General features: G+C 37.1%; 1 protein-coding gene across 1 annotated transcript in view; it reads left to right on the top strand.

Annotated features, from left to right (window-relative positions):
- LOC139464948 (nostrin-like) overlaps positions 1 to 16,109 on the top strand; it is a 93,089-nt gene that overhangs the window by 432 nt on the left and 76,548 nt on the right. The gene's annotated exons all lie outside the window — the stretch shown is intronic.

Here is a 16,109-nt window from a genome sequence, read left to right as displayed (position 1 = left end):
GCAAAACGTCACCGATTTCTCATTTTTTCGGTACTTCACCATGATCACCAGTTGACTTAGTGGATCTTTACAACCAAAACATTAGATGGTAGTTTTCTAATATTTGACTCTTGCATGTTGTTGTGATACAATTTTTACATAACTCTTTGGATGGACCATACTTTCAGTGCAGGGAATATGCAGTTTATATATATATATATATACTTCCTTCATTTTGAGCCTCCCTCTTTCATTCCAGGCTTATACATCATGATGCATTGCAATGGGGCCTTTTATTTTGAAGAATTGTGCACCAAAACAATTAGGAATATCATAACTGTTCTTATAATGTATATCTGGATACCTTGCATAAAATATAGTATGTTACTTTTGATGCAATTTGTAATATATTTTGTCTTTTAATGTTAATCATATCAATATTTTATTTCAGAGTAGATTATATGTCAATAACATCAAAAGTGGATACATATATTTTGTTTCTTCTTTGATGTTAATTAGGATATATCTCTAGCATTTGTCAAGAGAAAGTTACCACTTGTTTATTGACAGACCCTTGGTTTTCAGCATTATTATTTGATAAGAGTGTTATTTGATAAGGAATGATTGATTGACAGTAATGATTGATTGACAGTAACCACTCAGAGTGGTAGGCTATCTAATCATTTGTCATGTTTATTAGTATTCAGTTTTATCCTGACACATATATAATCACACCTGATAATGAATGTTTACATATGTTTATAGCCTTCCACCCTACAGAAGACAAAGTTGAAAGGGTATTAAAAATGTTAATTCTACACATTGATTATGTGTTTTGATCCACATGCATATTGGTATTTATTATTTGTATTCAATTCTTCCATTGTGATTTGAAGAAGGTAACATTTTGATCAGTGGAGTGGTAAAAGTCTTCCTCACTACATTTAATGTGATAAATGAACAACATCTGATTGTTGATGAATATATGTATTTTATTAGCAATGATTAATTCTCTAACATGTCTGAGACAGATGTTGCTATTTCCTCAAAAGGGTTATCAGCCATTTTACAGGATGAAAGGCATGATGTGGTACACATGATTTGTGTAATTTGACTGGCTAGCATGGACATGTGGATAACAACTTTATTTCCTCGAAACATGCATGCGTAATGATACCATAAACATGATACGGGCATGATAGTCAACCTACAAATCAGAAACTACTCTCTTACCCCAAAAATATCATTTTCCTTGTAGTATCATTTTCAAAGTGGCTGATGTTTCAAGTTATTATCTATCTCTGAATAATATACCATTTAACTACCATGGTATGTGCACAAAATGTTGGACTACTAGCCCAAACTGACGTCTTAACATCGTTTTCAGGCCATATTGCTGGCCTTGCTGTTCTGTAGGCTGGTAATGTGTTTCAAGGCTCGTTGAATGTAGAAGGCCTTGTCTTGCTGGTTAGTTTAACGATCTTGCAGAACATTCAATTTACAGTATTCAACGTAATAAGCGCCCAGGGTGCTCTCAAAATTAGAAATAGGGGGCCCTTATTAGAATATAATTTTCGTGAGAACAAAAAACAGAGTTGAAAGATCATAAATTTTGTGGTTTATGCTAACAGCCTGAAATGATACAAAAGAAAAGTCTTTTCGTATTATACACGACAGATATTTTTTCAATAATTTACTTGCCCATAATTAAGGGTGCATATAACACACGAGCGCATACTATACACGAATAAATAAGTCTTGTGTACATTGATCAATTGGAAGGGGTGCTAATTAGGATTGTTCACTAGCTATTCAATATATTAGCAAATATGGGCGCAAATTAGAGCGGGGTGCTTATTATGTTGAATATGGTATCATCCTAAGCATGCTAATTGACAAATATTTCTGTGCTTTAAAGTCATTAAATGCAAACTGTATAATGTCGGCTAAAACCACATCCAAAAATTAAAACTGGTTTTCCAATAAGCAAAATAAACAAAGTAAGAGCTTGTTAATGTTCATGAGTAGTAAGTAATATATTTTAGCAAGTGTATCGTCTTTTATCGATACAGAAGAAAACATATTATGTATCATATCGTTGCATGACAACTGTATCGTTTCCCCCTAAAATATGGTACTTGTTGGTAAGGGATAAACCAAGGACTCGTCTGCTCTGTGTCAGTATTCCATGTCCGAGCGGGGTATTCATGTTACACTGCAGAATGCTATCTTAGTGGGCCAGGATTATAAACTAGCTTGTCTGTCTTACAGGACCCTGATACAAATATATATCAAATACAGCCCATGCAAGTCTATGATGTTTGGCAAGTCTAGATCACTGCAGTAAGAGAGTCACTGGGCTCCTTCTTATTATATTTTTATTAAGATAACTGAACAACTGTTTTTTTCTGTACGATATGTTCATTTCAGAGACTAGATGTTAGTCTACAAACTACCCTTAACTAGTTATAGTTGGTTTTAACATTACTTACATCATTTTTAGCTAAAACTAGCCTGGCAGGACATTTTCTAATTTTGAATGTTACTAAACATGGCTGATAGGTTTCCAGTATTCTGCGGATGTCCACATGAATCTATCAATACGTTTGAATTGATTGCTTGATATTTGTCCTATTTATCACTCAGACATTTTCCTGTATGAAACATGTAATATATTCCTGATTTGGCCTAATACCATAGCAATTAGTAGTACTGTGTATACAGAAGTCATGACTAACTATCTCCGTATTAGGTTTGAATTAATTACTTGATGTTCGTGCCATTTATCTTTTCAGTAATTTTCCTAACGTGAAATAATTTCCTGGCATTTTCTTAATCAGGATAATATTAAGAGTTAATATTGGTGATATGGTGATGGCAAAGCACTAGGTATTTTTTTATCCAAGCAGTGTACTGCTTACAAATACAATCTGACCGCCTCTATGGTGTAGTGGTAGAGCGTCCGTCTGTCCGGAGAGTGGATCCCCGGGCCGCGTCATAGCAAAAGACGTTAAAAGATGGTACTTATTGTTACCCTGTCTGGCATTCGGCATTAATGAGCTAAAACAATGACTGGTTGGCTTGGAATCAGTAGACTGTGTCTGAGTGGGGTATTCATGTTAAACTGCGGCATGGTATCTCAGTGGGCTAGCACTATGAAATTGGCATCAGTACGGACTAGTACAAGCAGCCACACACACATACACACACACATGCATGCACGTTGCTCTATAAGTGCAATAATCTTGGACACTACGTGAAACCCCATTTCGCCTCACCTGCAAATACCATTTGAATATTTTCATAAATCTTATCATGGTCACTATACCATGATATGATGTGTATTGGAACAAATAGTGTTCTGTACTTGGGTAGACACCATTGGTCATAGCCAACTAGTCTACAACTCAATTCAGCAACGGTCAGACTTACGTATATCAGCTAGATGTGGGGAGAAAACATGTCGTCCTCTGGATTTTCACTGGTCTCAGACTAATGAACTAGTGGGGCGGTCGAGTAGCCTAGTGGTTAAAGTGTTCGCTCGTCACGCCGAAGACCCGAGTTCGATTCCCGACGTGGATACAATGTGTGAAGCCCATTTCGCCCAATGTGTGTCCCCTGTCGTGATACTGGTGGAATATTGCTAAAAGGGGCGTACAACCATACTCACTCACTCACTCACTAATGGACTAGTGGCCAAGTTCATCCCTGCTATAGGGCGATCGGGTAGCCCATTGGTTAAAGCATTCGTTCGTTGCGCCGAAGACCTGGGTTCGATTCCTGATATGGATACAATGTCGAACACCCATTTCTGGTGTCCCCCGCCGTGATATTGCTGGAATATTGCTAAAAGCGGCGTAAAATCAAACTCACTCACTCACTCATCCCTGTTATATCATGCATGAGGAGTTATATATAAAGCTTGGATGTTGTAAAGGGAAGTTACCATATGTAGCGATATCAATGTATTGATGAAATTTTTGGGTCAATACTATATTGATACAAATTTATGAATATCGTTACTATATTAATAGACCTGTGAAGATCAAGGGAAGAATAATTCTTCAGCAACCCATGCTTGCCCAAAAGGCAACTATGCTTATCGTAAGAGGCGATTAACGGGATCCGGTGGTCAGGCTTGCTGACTTGGTTGATGCATGTCATCCTATCCCAGTTGTTTGGATCAATGCCCATGATGTCAATCACTGGATTGTCTGGTCCAGACTTGAATATTATACAGACCACTGTCATTTAGCTGGAATATTGCTGAGTGCGGCGTTAAATAACAAACAAACTAATTTAATAATTCACTGCCACAGAAATAGTTACATATATTAAGACTGCCATGGTCAAGATAGACAATGAATGGCCGGATATTCGGTTTTAAACATTTAATGAATCAGCCTAGTACATATTTAGCATTTAATTGATTAATTGCAGGTCTAGATAGATAATTTGTATCTATACACATACAGAATAACTACCGTATTCGACGTAATAAGCACCCAGGGCCCTCTCAAAATTAGAAATGGGGGGTTCTTATTAGAATATTATTTTGGTGAAAAAATGTAGTTGAAAGATAAATATTGTGTTTTATGCTGACAGCCTGAAATGTTTATGTATGACAGATCTATTTTTCCAGAATTTAATTGGCAATAATAGAGGTCGCATATTACACACGAGTGCGTATTATACGCGAATATGGGGAGGAAGCGGTGTGTATTATATGCGAATAGGGGTCGGAAGGGGTGCAAATTGGGATTGTTCACCAGCCAATATATTAGCAAATCTCAACGTGGGCGCTTATTAGAGCGGGACGTTTATTACGTCGAATACGGTAATTTTTTTGCTAATCAATATAAGTCGTGATATATTTGAGTCGATATATCGATACTTAATTTTCCAAATAATGACACCCTGTGTCCATGAGATGCAGAAGTCAAGAAGTCAAGTCATTAACAGATTTAAGATAAATCTTTAAAGGTCTCTAATGTGTGGAGGTATTGGAGGTATTGTGAAAGCCTTAGATCCCAATTTGCACTTCCCAAAACAGTGTCAGTTTGCAGGACAAACAAAACAACAGGAAAGTGGCCATTGAACATGTTGAACAATGTTATCAAGTCAGAACTGAGTTGAGGTCGGTCTCCGATGACAACCCGCCATATTTGATGGCCTTCAGACTGATAAGCTGTAAATCTGTGTTTGGAATTTTCAGCTGTTAGGACGTTCTGAAGCTGCGTCATCCAGCCATGTTAAATGTTAGGGATTATTTTTTTTCTCGTGTATTCTTGAAACTCTATCCCAAGGAGATGTACCAATTGGTTATCTCCCATTCGTCAGACAGGCATTGGTCAGTCAGCCAGCCAGTTGGTTACCATAGACTTTTGATTGATTGGTTTGTTGTTTAACGCCGCACTCAGCAATATTCCAGCTATATGACGGCGGTCTGTAAATAATCGAGTCTGGACGAGACAATCCAGTGATTAATATCATGAGCATCGATCCACGCAATTGGGATTGATGACATGCATCAACCAAGTCAGCGAGCCTGACCACCTGATCCTGTTAGTCGCCTCTTACGACAAGCATAGTTGCCTTTTACGGCAAGCATGGTTTGCTGTAGACCAATTCTACATCGGATCTTCTCGGGTCGGTTACCATAGATAGTGAAGGAAGGGATTGAATGAGACAATACGCATAGCTAGAATAGAACAGTCCTATTTAGTGGGCTGAACTTTGGAAGGACTAATTTCAAGGAACAGACAGTTTATTAATAATTTAGCTATGAATGTACACTCAGTAGATTTTTCTTTTAAACCATTGAGTTACCAATTCAAAGAAGATGGCATACCTTCAAGGAGGATTTTCATTATAAAACAGTCCTCTTTAGACCTAAGTGTTCCAAACTCTTTCATATCAAGAGTGTTACAGATGGATTCAAACATCATAGTTCTTTCCTGTGAATTAAAGAAAATATTTGAGTCGATATTAAGGCAGCTGATTTTAATAACAAAGGAAGAAATGCAAGTATTGAGGTAATATTACATTCAATAGCCATGCTGGTCGTAAGAGGTGATTAAATGGATATGTTGGTTAGGCTCAGTCTCTGGATCTTTGCTCATGATATCAATCACTGGATCGTCCAGCCCAGTCACAAATATTTATATTCTGCCTTCATAGAGTTGGAATATTGCTAATAGCAGCATTAAAAAACAAAAACAAAAACAAAATCTTGAAAGTAGGGCTGTCACTAGTGGTTGGATGATACACTGGTTGTCGCGATTTTTCCCTTCTCTATACAAGTATCGATCACAGTCACACACTAAGTTAAAAATATCGATTCTGACCTTAAATGCTTGATTTAATAACTGTTCAACTAAACACTAATCAGTAGTACAAGTTAATAGTGAAAACATAAATATTTTCATTTTTTGTGCTATACTTCACACTGCCAACTGTAAATCATCAGTGTGCCAGGTAGAAAAAGATGGCTTACGCACCACAAATAAGAGCACATACAAGTATCGTGATACGTATAGGATCGTGGAGAAGGTATCGTGATACATATCAGACAGCACAGGTGGTGTATCCTCTCAGCCCTCTGTGTCTCGATACGTCACCTGTTGTACTGGTGATGGGTGTTGGGTGACTTTTTGTGATTCAGGAATGCAATACCTACCACAATATATTGCATGCGTTCTTACATCTGTAATTTGTTATGAACCTGAACTTTGTAATTATCCACCATTTTGTTAGAGGTTGCTATGATCACAATGCATGCGTAATAGACACATTATATGCAGGAAGCTGGTCATGAATAGTTTCACTTCTTCGATCACAGAAATCAGTTACTAATGTCTGTTTATCATAATTTTGATTCTTCTTGTCACTTGTATAAACTTTGCCAAACAAAATGAAAATATGTATGATTTTGAAAAGCGTAATATACCAGTATTTTATAACGAATTACGATACATATTCATTAGTATTTCATATTGTGGTATGCCCATTTACCAGCAATACCACTCTCCTCTACTTAACAGATAAATATTGAGTAAACAATACGAAATTTGCGCCGTTATTTTAGTGAGATTCTATGTTCTATGTTGCCAAGGTAACAACCATGTTCCATTCAGTGTGTTTTCCTCGCATGACTGGTTAACTTTGGCTTGAAGGAATTTTGTAATACAATCCGATTTATCATTACGTTTTCAGATTAGTGTTAGGTTTTACCAGCAAATGTAGTTATCAGGCAGGATTATTGCAAAATAATTAAAACAGGAATCGATAATTGACTTGGTACGTCGTGTATAGGTCTGAATTTGTGATACATTGGTGTATCATGACGATACTTGAATAAAAATTCAACTTATTGAGAGATTGTGTGTTTAACATGTTAAAGATACCATTGAAGTATGAATTTATAATATGAATTTATAATATGATGTAATAAGGTTGCCATGGTTACATCCAGATTAGACACATCGTTATTCCTATTCGGCTGATCTCTCTAGTGTTCATGGAGAGTTAGTGAACAAGTGATTTAAGATGTTTAATGTCACCATGTATTGAGCATGTTAAACATGTTAAATGTGAACCAATTAACACTAGCTTCAGTGTTAGCCTGGAAAATATGAAGCGTGGCCAATGTGTATCTCCAAGTCTGACATTTATATAATCACTCACATAAGCATGAATAAAAGGACTGGATCCATGCAATAATGAAACCCAATGTTTTGTTTTAGCAGCTAACAAGCTTAGGCCACACTTTTTTAATCATATGTTTCATGGATTAATTTCAGCATTTCCAAACAAGGTCGGTCAAAATAAAAATAAAAATATGTGTCAGTCATTTATTTATTTATAAGAAAGTCATTTTGCCGAAGAGTTAAAACTGCAGTTGGCCTCTTGAATCACTGATAGTGATGTAGACATGAAATACATAATAAAAAAATAAATATTTATATTTAACATATTTCTTAGTCTGGCTGCTTTTTCAGTCTCGGCAGCAGGCCCGTGAAATGAAAAATAAATAATGTATGGCCTTTTCGAAAGTATGGTTTTACCACTACAATTTTCAGTCATTATAGAATGGGCTTCACACCTGATATCCAAGTGGGAAATAAAAATCGCGTATTCCATCCCAATATTGAATCTCAGCCACTAGTCAAAAGCCTTAGTCCAGTAAAATTCTGTTTCCGTCTAGTAAGCTCAGCTACTACCATATTCAACGTAATATGCACCCAGGGCGCTCTCAAAATTAGAATATTATTTTGGTGGTAAAAAATGTTGAGTTGAAAGATAAATTTCGTGGTTTATGCTGACAGCCTGAAATGTTTATGTACGACATATGCTTTTCCAGAATTTAATTGCCCATAATTATGTGAGCATATACGCGAATAAATAAGTCTTGTGTACATTAATCAATCGGAAGGGGTGCTGATTGGGATTGTTCACTAGCCAATATATTAGCAAATATCGCCGTGGGCGCTTATTAGAGCGGGGCGCTTATTACATCGAATATGGTAATAGTCCCTATAATAACACTAAAAGCTCCTCGAAATAATGCTAAGTTCCAAGTTCGGGCTAGTAGTCATAAAGGTATTTTGGCGCAGGCTGCAATCATAATCTGCGATGTAATGCTATTACCACTGGCTTACCTAACTGGCGACAGCCATTAGGACATGCTCTTATATCTTCACATAGGTTAGCTGGTACATCCTGCTCAATGAAAAATTAATTCATAGCGTTTTGTTGTTTTGTAATGTTAATTTTTGACCTGGGTGAATGATGTTATCACTGTGAAGGAAACCAGAAGTTGTTTCTGGCATGTTCAGTGCATTCATGCTGAAGCATAATCACATACAGATTAATCAGACAATTTCTGATTCATCGTGAAATGTCTTTTAATATGACAGGTTTCATTATTGACAGGTTTTTTGATACCAGCTCCATTTAAGGAAATTAAATAGAATTGAATTCCATTTCATCTGGGTACTTTTTAGATATCCTGTCATATCTTTTTATAGATCCAAAGAGGGCAGTTGGGTAACCTTGTTGTTAAAGCCTTCGCTCGTCACGCCAAAGACCTAGGTTCGTTTCCCGACATAGGTACAATGTGTGAAGCCCATTTCTGGTGTCCCCCGACGTGATATTGCTGGAATATTGCTAAAAGCGGCGTAAAACCACACTCACTCTAAATCTAAATCTAAAGATTAATAACATTTTGTCTAGCCTCCATTGGTTAACACAAGTTCCAACTAGCTGTTCATTTCAGACTACTGGTTCTGTCTGCAATGTATTCTACTAGTCCCAAGCCCGCACCTAGTTGGCCGCCTCCGTGGTCTAGTGGTAGAGCATCTGCCCGGAGAGCGGAAGGTCCAGCGTTTGAATCCCTGTCGGGTCATACCAAAAGAAGTTAAAAGATGGTACTTGTTGTTACCCTGTCTGGCGCTCGGCATTAAGGGGCTAATACAAGGACTGGTCGGCTCGGAGTCAGTATACTGTGTATGAGTGGGGTATTCATGTTAATCCGAGGCAAAGTATCCCAGTTTGCCCCAGTTATGTTTCTAGGTTTGTCAACACCATACCCGTGCTCGTGGGTTTCACTGAAGTAGTAAATGTCTAAGGCTTTCCTCCCACATTATGCTGACACGCCGTGATATGACTGGAATGCTGTTAAAAGCGGTGTTAAAACACCCACTCAATCAACTTTAAACTGATGCAACTCTGTAGCAGGTCATGTTTCCGGATTATGGTAAATATAAAACAATTTCTAACCCTGAAATGTAAATGTTAAAATATAATATCTACCATGTCTTCTCAAATTACAATTGACATGATTGACAATAATTTCTTAAATGTGAATAATAAAATTATTCTGAATTCCCTAGTATCCAAGTTCAAAAGTGTTGGTAATAAAGGGGTTCTAGCATCCTTGAGGTTTGCAGCTATTATTTTAATCAAGGGATGCCCTAAAACTGTTACCTTGATATTTTTGCCTTTCATGCTACTTTTGAACCATATTGAAGAAAAAAATAACAACATTAAGTATATTGAAAAATATCATGTTATTGTTAATATTGGAACATTTAATGTCCTAGATCTGGTTTAACAGATTCGCTGAATATGTTTTTGGCTACTGATCCCGCTTGGCTAGGCCTCGTGCCCTCGCAAAATTGTTTCGAAATTTATATCTCCAAAGTTGCCAAAACTTATAAAATGCATTAGCTATGTCACAGTTAGACACAGTTCATTATATTAGACTGTTTGTTTGATAATGATAGCAATTATCCCTGTAGTTTATCCAGATTCCCAATGATTAATTCTGACTCGATCGCCGAATGACGAGGGCGACGCCATGTTTGTTTATAAACAGTGAAAGTAGTCCCTACTTGACCTTTGATATTTGCATCTCTATCCGCATATGACCCCAACGGATATTGTTTTTATCTGTGGCTTTATCCTGCCGAGAAACCTACCCATTATATGATAATGAAAAATATCATGTTATTGTTAATATTGGAACATTTAATGTCCTAGTTCTGGTTTAACAGACTCACTGAATATGTTTTTGGCTTGTGTAAGTAGAGGAGTTGCCCCTGACTTAAAAAAAGGCAGACCTAATCTGCTTGCCAAAAATTTTAAACACAGGGTTAGAAACCAACAGTTTTCGTTCACTGGTCCTTAAAATGATAACTTATAGCAAAACCCTTAAAAAAGGCAAATTTCTACTAGTCTTTATAATACCTTTACCATTGGGCAGTTTGGCAAGGACTATAGGACTAGTGACAATTTCTAACGCTGAACATAGAGAACTTATAAGTACAGCGTGTCAAACAAACAAACTTCAACCTGAGCCATTGAAGGTGATTAATATGTGCCCTTTAAGCTGCAGTGTATAATCCATGAACGGTGAAATGACAACTTTGTGATGCCTTGTATCAATAGATAAACTGCAGAGATAATTCCTTGGTATCAGCTGTGTCAATGTTTATCAGTTTCTGTCATAGAACATGTGAAGAAATGTTTGCATGACTTTACAAAGCAAAATAATGAGACTGATTAGATGTTTAACATCTTCAAGTGATGACATAACTTTTTATGTTTTTATCAGTGATTGATGTATAATTTGTGCTGCTATGGTGACAGTTTCAGGGATTGAAATGTCAAATAATTTCAAACTTTTGTGGTGTTGTGTCATATTCTGGCTTGTAGACTTTCAACGTTCGGGCCTAACACAAATATCGAAACGAGAACCTGCATCATGGTACTGTTAACATGATTTTTTTCTCCATGAAATCACACTTTTTTACCTCTCTGAATACTTCAAATTAGGGTTGGCATCTATGCATGATGGCGTACCCTTATAACATGGATTGTTACTCATGCTTTCAGCCACTCGTTTGCATTGTCCAGACTTCTCTGGTTTAGTTCAGTATACATTTCCACTCCTTGGTATTACGTTGCCGATACCCTATTGCCCAGGTCTACTCTTACTTCCTCGACCATAACCTGGAGTCTTGCTTTATCTCACTTATAAACCATCTAAAGGCAAGAAATGACAGAAAAGAATAAGAAAACATTGAGTATATCGCAGTATAAAAAGAATGCAAACAAAGCATGCGAGAGAAGAAACACATGCAGCATAGACAAAACTAAGTCATGACAACTAAAATTGAACATTCTTTCATCACCTGCCCTGGTGGCTCAGTGGGAAAACAGTGGGTTACAAAACTTAACACGAGGTTACAGGTTCGATTCCTGTCTCAGATAATCTATGAAGTTGAAACTTTGTGTATATGATCCAAGGAAGGTTAGACATGGTGATCATGGCAGCCATATTGAAAAGGACAGTTGCCCATTACTCAACCATTTCTGCTTGTTTTATTATCAAGAAAATGAAATTTAATATGCATCAAGTACTTGATCAGTGAAATAGCCTATGATAAAGTATTTTGGAACTTCTTGATTTCTGATCATGCTGCAACCTTTAACCTTCACATATCCCCACTTTTCTTGTGTTGGCATACTTTCAACATCTCCTCTGAAAATTCAAGGCTTTGGTAGCTGAAATTCTGTATAAATCAGAATCACATGATAAATGATCCCAGCTATGGTGGCTCTAAAACTTGTTTACAGAATGTCATCATTATGCAGGTGAGCTACAGTCTTGTGGCTCAATGTTCGAGTGAGTGAGTGAGTGAGAGAGTTGGGTTTATGCCGCTTTTAACAGTATTACACTTATATCACGGCGTGTCAGCTTAATGTGGGAGGAAAGCCCGAAGTGATGCAGGTCTCGGACGTTTACCGCTTCGGTGAAACCCACGAGCACAGGTATGGTGCTGACAAACCTAGAAACATAATCAGGGCGAACTTGGATTCTAATCCTCAATCATAGGTTTCTGGCGTGCCCAATGGACGCAACTCTGCACAGCAAATCACGGCGCCTTAGACGACTGGCCACCCTTGCACCCTCAATGTTCAAGACTGGTGATCAGGATTTAATGGCTGTTGATCAGGGTAGTATTGATTCTCTGGAGTGAAGCACTCTTCTTCCTAATTAGGCTGTACATTTGACAACTGTGTGCACAACATACATAGCCTGGACTACAAGCAGCCTTTCTTTCTGTCATGTCAGACAGATTTTAATTCTAAGAGTTAAATGAAAAGGTTCTTTTTCAAGTTGTTGAGTGTCAGTTTAAGTGCTGGAGGTTGAATGAGGTTGAATGATCTTTATGTACATGCTGCTGAATTACAGAACTTCCATTGTTGTATTAAAAGAGAGAGGAATCGGATATATAAGAAATGAAAGATATAAGGAATATGTAAGGAATATATAAGGAATGGAATATGTAAGGAAAATATAAGGAAAATATAAAGAATGAAATATATTGGGAATATGTAAGGGGATATACAAGGAATGGAATTTATAAGGAATAGATTATATAAGATATATGAAGAATATATAAGGAATTGAATATATAAGAAATGGAATGTATAACAGGGTATAAGGAATATGTAAGGAATATACAAGGAATGGAATATATAGAGAATATCTATATCTATATATAAGGAATGGAATATATAAGGGAAATAAAAGAAATATATAAAGAATGGAATCTATATGGAATATTTATGGAATATAGACACATGATAGAAGGAATATGTAAGGAATATGCAAGGAATGTATGAGGAATGGAATATTTAAGGAATGGAATTTATAGGGAATATATAAGGAATGGAATCTATAAGGAATATATAAGGAATGGAATATATAAGAAATGGAATATATAAGGAATATATAAGGAATAGAATATATAAGGAATATGTAAGGAAAGGAATATATAAGGAATATGTAAGGAAAGGAATATATAAGGAATATGTAAGGAAAGGAATATATAAGGAATGGAATATATAAGGAATATGCAAGGAATATACAAGGAATATGTAAGGAATGGAATTTATATAGAATATGTAAGGAATAGAAGATATATGGAGCTTAGTCCTTCCTGATGAGATCATTTTTGTGGCCTAGTGAAAATCAAAATAAATAACTAATCCTGGTAAATATCATCTTCATGATCAAAAGCTGTCAAACAGTTGGATAGATAAAAGGTCAGAGGTATGTGACATACACAAGTAATATACCACAAGATATGATGGTTATTGGCATTTTTGTCTATGAATCCTGTTAATGGTAAAGGCTTGTATCAAACAGATTAAAGATTTCTCCCAAGAAGCTGCCAGGAAGTGGCTGATTGTTGATAATCATACACCTGAATCAGCTAGGGGCAGCAGAGTAATGAAGTACAGGGTAGAGTTCCTGACCCAGGAAGTGGGTGTAATCAGTTTGCTGGTTTACTATAGGGCTCTCTATTGGACAGGCTGTTTACCCAGCTGCCAACCACAGCAGCCCTGTAGCTGGTAGGTACATTATTTATACTCTGTCTGGGGGATAACTTAATGAACGAGAAACAATAAATTGTTATTGAGTTCATGGATATGTGTTATGATATTTTCACATGTTTTCTTTCAAGTTGGGTAGCAGGGTGGTTGGGGTGTTGATATACAAACCAGCGTCATCCCTCCATACTTCCCTCCCACCCTTCTTCCTTCTGTCCTTCCATCCATCCACACTTCCAACGCTTCTTCATCTTTCCCTTGCCCCCTGCCTGTTTTCGTTTCCGATCCTGATTCAAGAACCATACTTTACTCTCATATTAACTGTGGGGCCCTATGGTATTTCAGGGCCCTAAACAATTCGTAAGTTTCAATATACCATATTCGATGTAATAAGCCCCCAGGGTGCTCTCAAAATTAGAAATAGGGGGCTCTTATTAGAATATTATTTTGGTGAAAAAATGTAGTTGAAAGATAAATATTGTGTTTTATGCTGACAGCCTGAAATGTTTATATACGACAGATATATTTTTCAAGAATTTAATTGCCCATAATTAAGGGTGAATATAGCACACGAGTGCGTATTATATGCAAGTAAATAAGTCTTGTGTACATTGATCAATCATAAGGGGTGCTAATTGGGATTGTTCACTTGCCAATATATTAGCAAATATCGCCGTGGGCGCTTATTAGAGCGGGGCGCTTATTACGGTATTTCCAATCGGACATTTTGTACCAAACTCTTGAGACCTGTAGCGGGTATCCGGGTAGGGTTGGGTAATAGCGGGGTGGGTACCCGGGTAGTAAATTTGGACTCATCCCAGCCCTTAGTGGGTGGCATAAACAACAAACAAAACTGAACTATTTGTACTTGCATATTATGACTGCTTTTAGTTCTTCCTGCCCCTGCAGTGGTGATCATGGCAGTACAGTATGCATCTGTAACATGAAGCATTGACCATCACTTCATTCATGGCAGGAAGGTATAAATGAGATATGAGGTTCCCTCATCAGAAATCAGTGGCATGCTAAACACCTGACCTTGTACATGCCGTCCATATGGTGCATCTCAGATGGGAATTGATCGGACAACTGGATGAATAGTTGATAGCATTCCACCATTACCAGACCTCCTGCTGCATCTGGTGTGGAAGAGGGGACTCAGGTGATGCTGGGCTGGTACCGAAATAGATATGTCATTAAAATGAGTCGCCTATCAATTCAAATGTAATCATTATGAGTTGAATTTTTTTTCTAATTTTGGGCCAACTTTGATGCCCTTTGTCTGTTGCCAACAATGTTTCTAAAGGAAAGTTATTATGAAGACTTATAAGCTTAGAAATATGATTTATGCTATTGATTCCGGGGTAGAACAGGTCTTTAGCAACAGATGCTTGCCGTAAAAGGTGACTATGCTTGTCGTAAAACGCGACTAACAGGATCGGGTGGTCAGACTCGCTGACTTGGTTGATGCATGTTATCGATCCCAATTGCGTGGATCGATGCTCATTACATTAATCACTGGATTGTCTAGTCCAGACTTGATTATTTACAGACCGCCGTCATATAGCTGGAATATTGCTGAGTGCGGCGTTAAACAACAAACCAACCAACCAACCAACCAATTTGATATTGTTTTATTACAATGATTGAGATCTTTAGCAACTCCTTCATACTTCTTATGAGCTGATTACATGTGGTACATGTCAGACTTGTTTGTTTCTTGTTTAACACCGCCTTCAGCAAGATCCCAGCTTTATGGTGGAGGTCTGAAAATAATAGGTCTGGATCAGACAATCCAGTGATTGACATCATGAGTATTGGTTTATGCTATTTGATTGGATGACAATACTTTCTTGACCCACAACATTTTTTTCGGAACATCCAGTGAATGATTTTTTCTGTGTAAAACCCAAGTACAAATTATTTTTTCAAGCATTTTCGGAAACAATTATTTTTATCAAAGTGGTCAACTCTAAATTATTTTTTTTTCATCAGGCATCCACCATCATGTCCTTGTTATGCAATGTGTTCATGCATTATAGAATGTGTTTACTGACGTTGTGATGAACAGACTGAATCTGATCAATGACCTGTACCAGCAGACCATATATAACATCAGCAGTGTGCAGCATGTGTGGAAGGGGCACAGCTGACCACCATAATTACAACATTCGTGAGGGTAACTGGCTGTGCAGGCTTCACTTTGTAAGAAAAAATGGCAGATT

This window comes from Haliotis cracherodii, unplaced genomic scaffold (genome assembly GCF_022045235.1).
Source record: "Haliotis cracherodii isolate W230 unplaced genomic scaffold, xgHalCrac1.p SCAF_17, whole genome shotgun sequence".
NCBI classification, from domain to species: domain Eukaryota; kingdom Metazoa; phylum Mollusca; class Gastropoda; order Lepetellida; family Haliotidae; genus Haliotis; species Haliotis cracherodii.
Note: the sequence above shows the minus strand (reverse complement) of the source record. Positions and strands in the feature narration are given on the sequence as shown.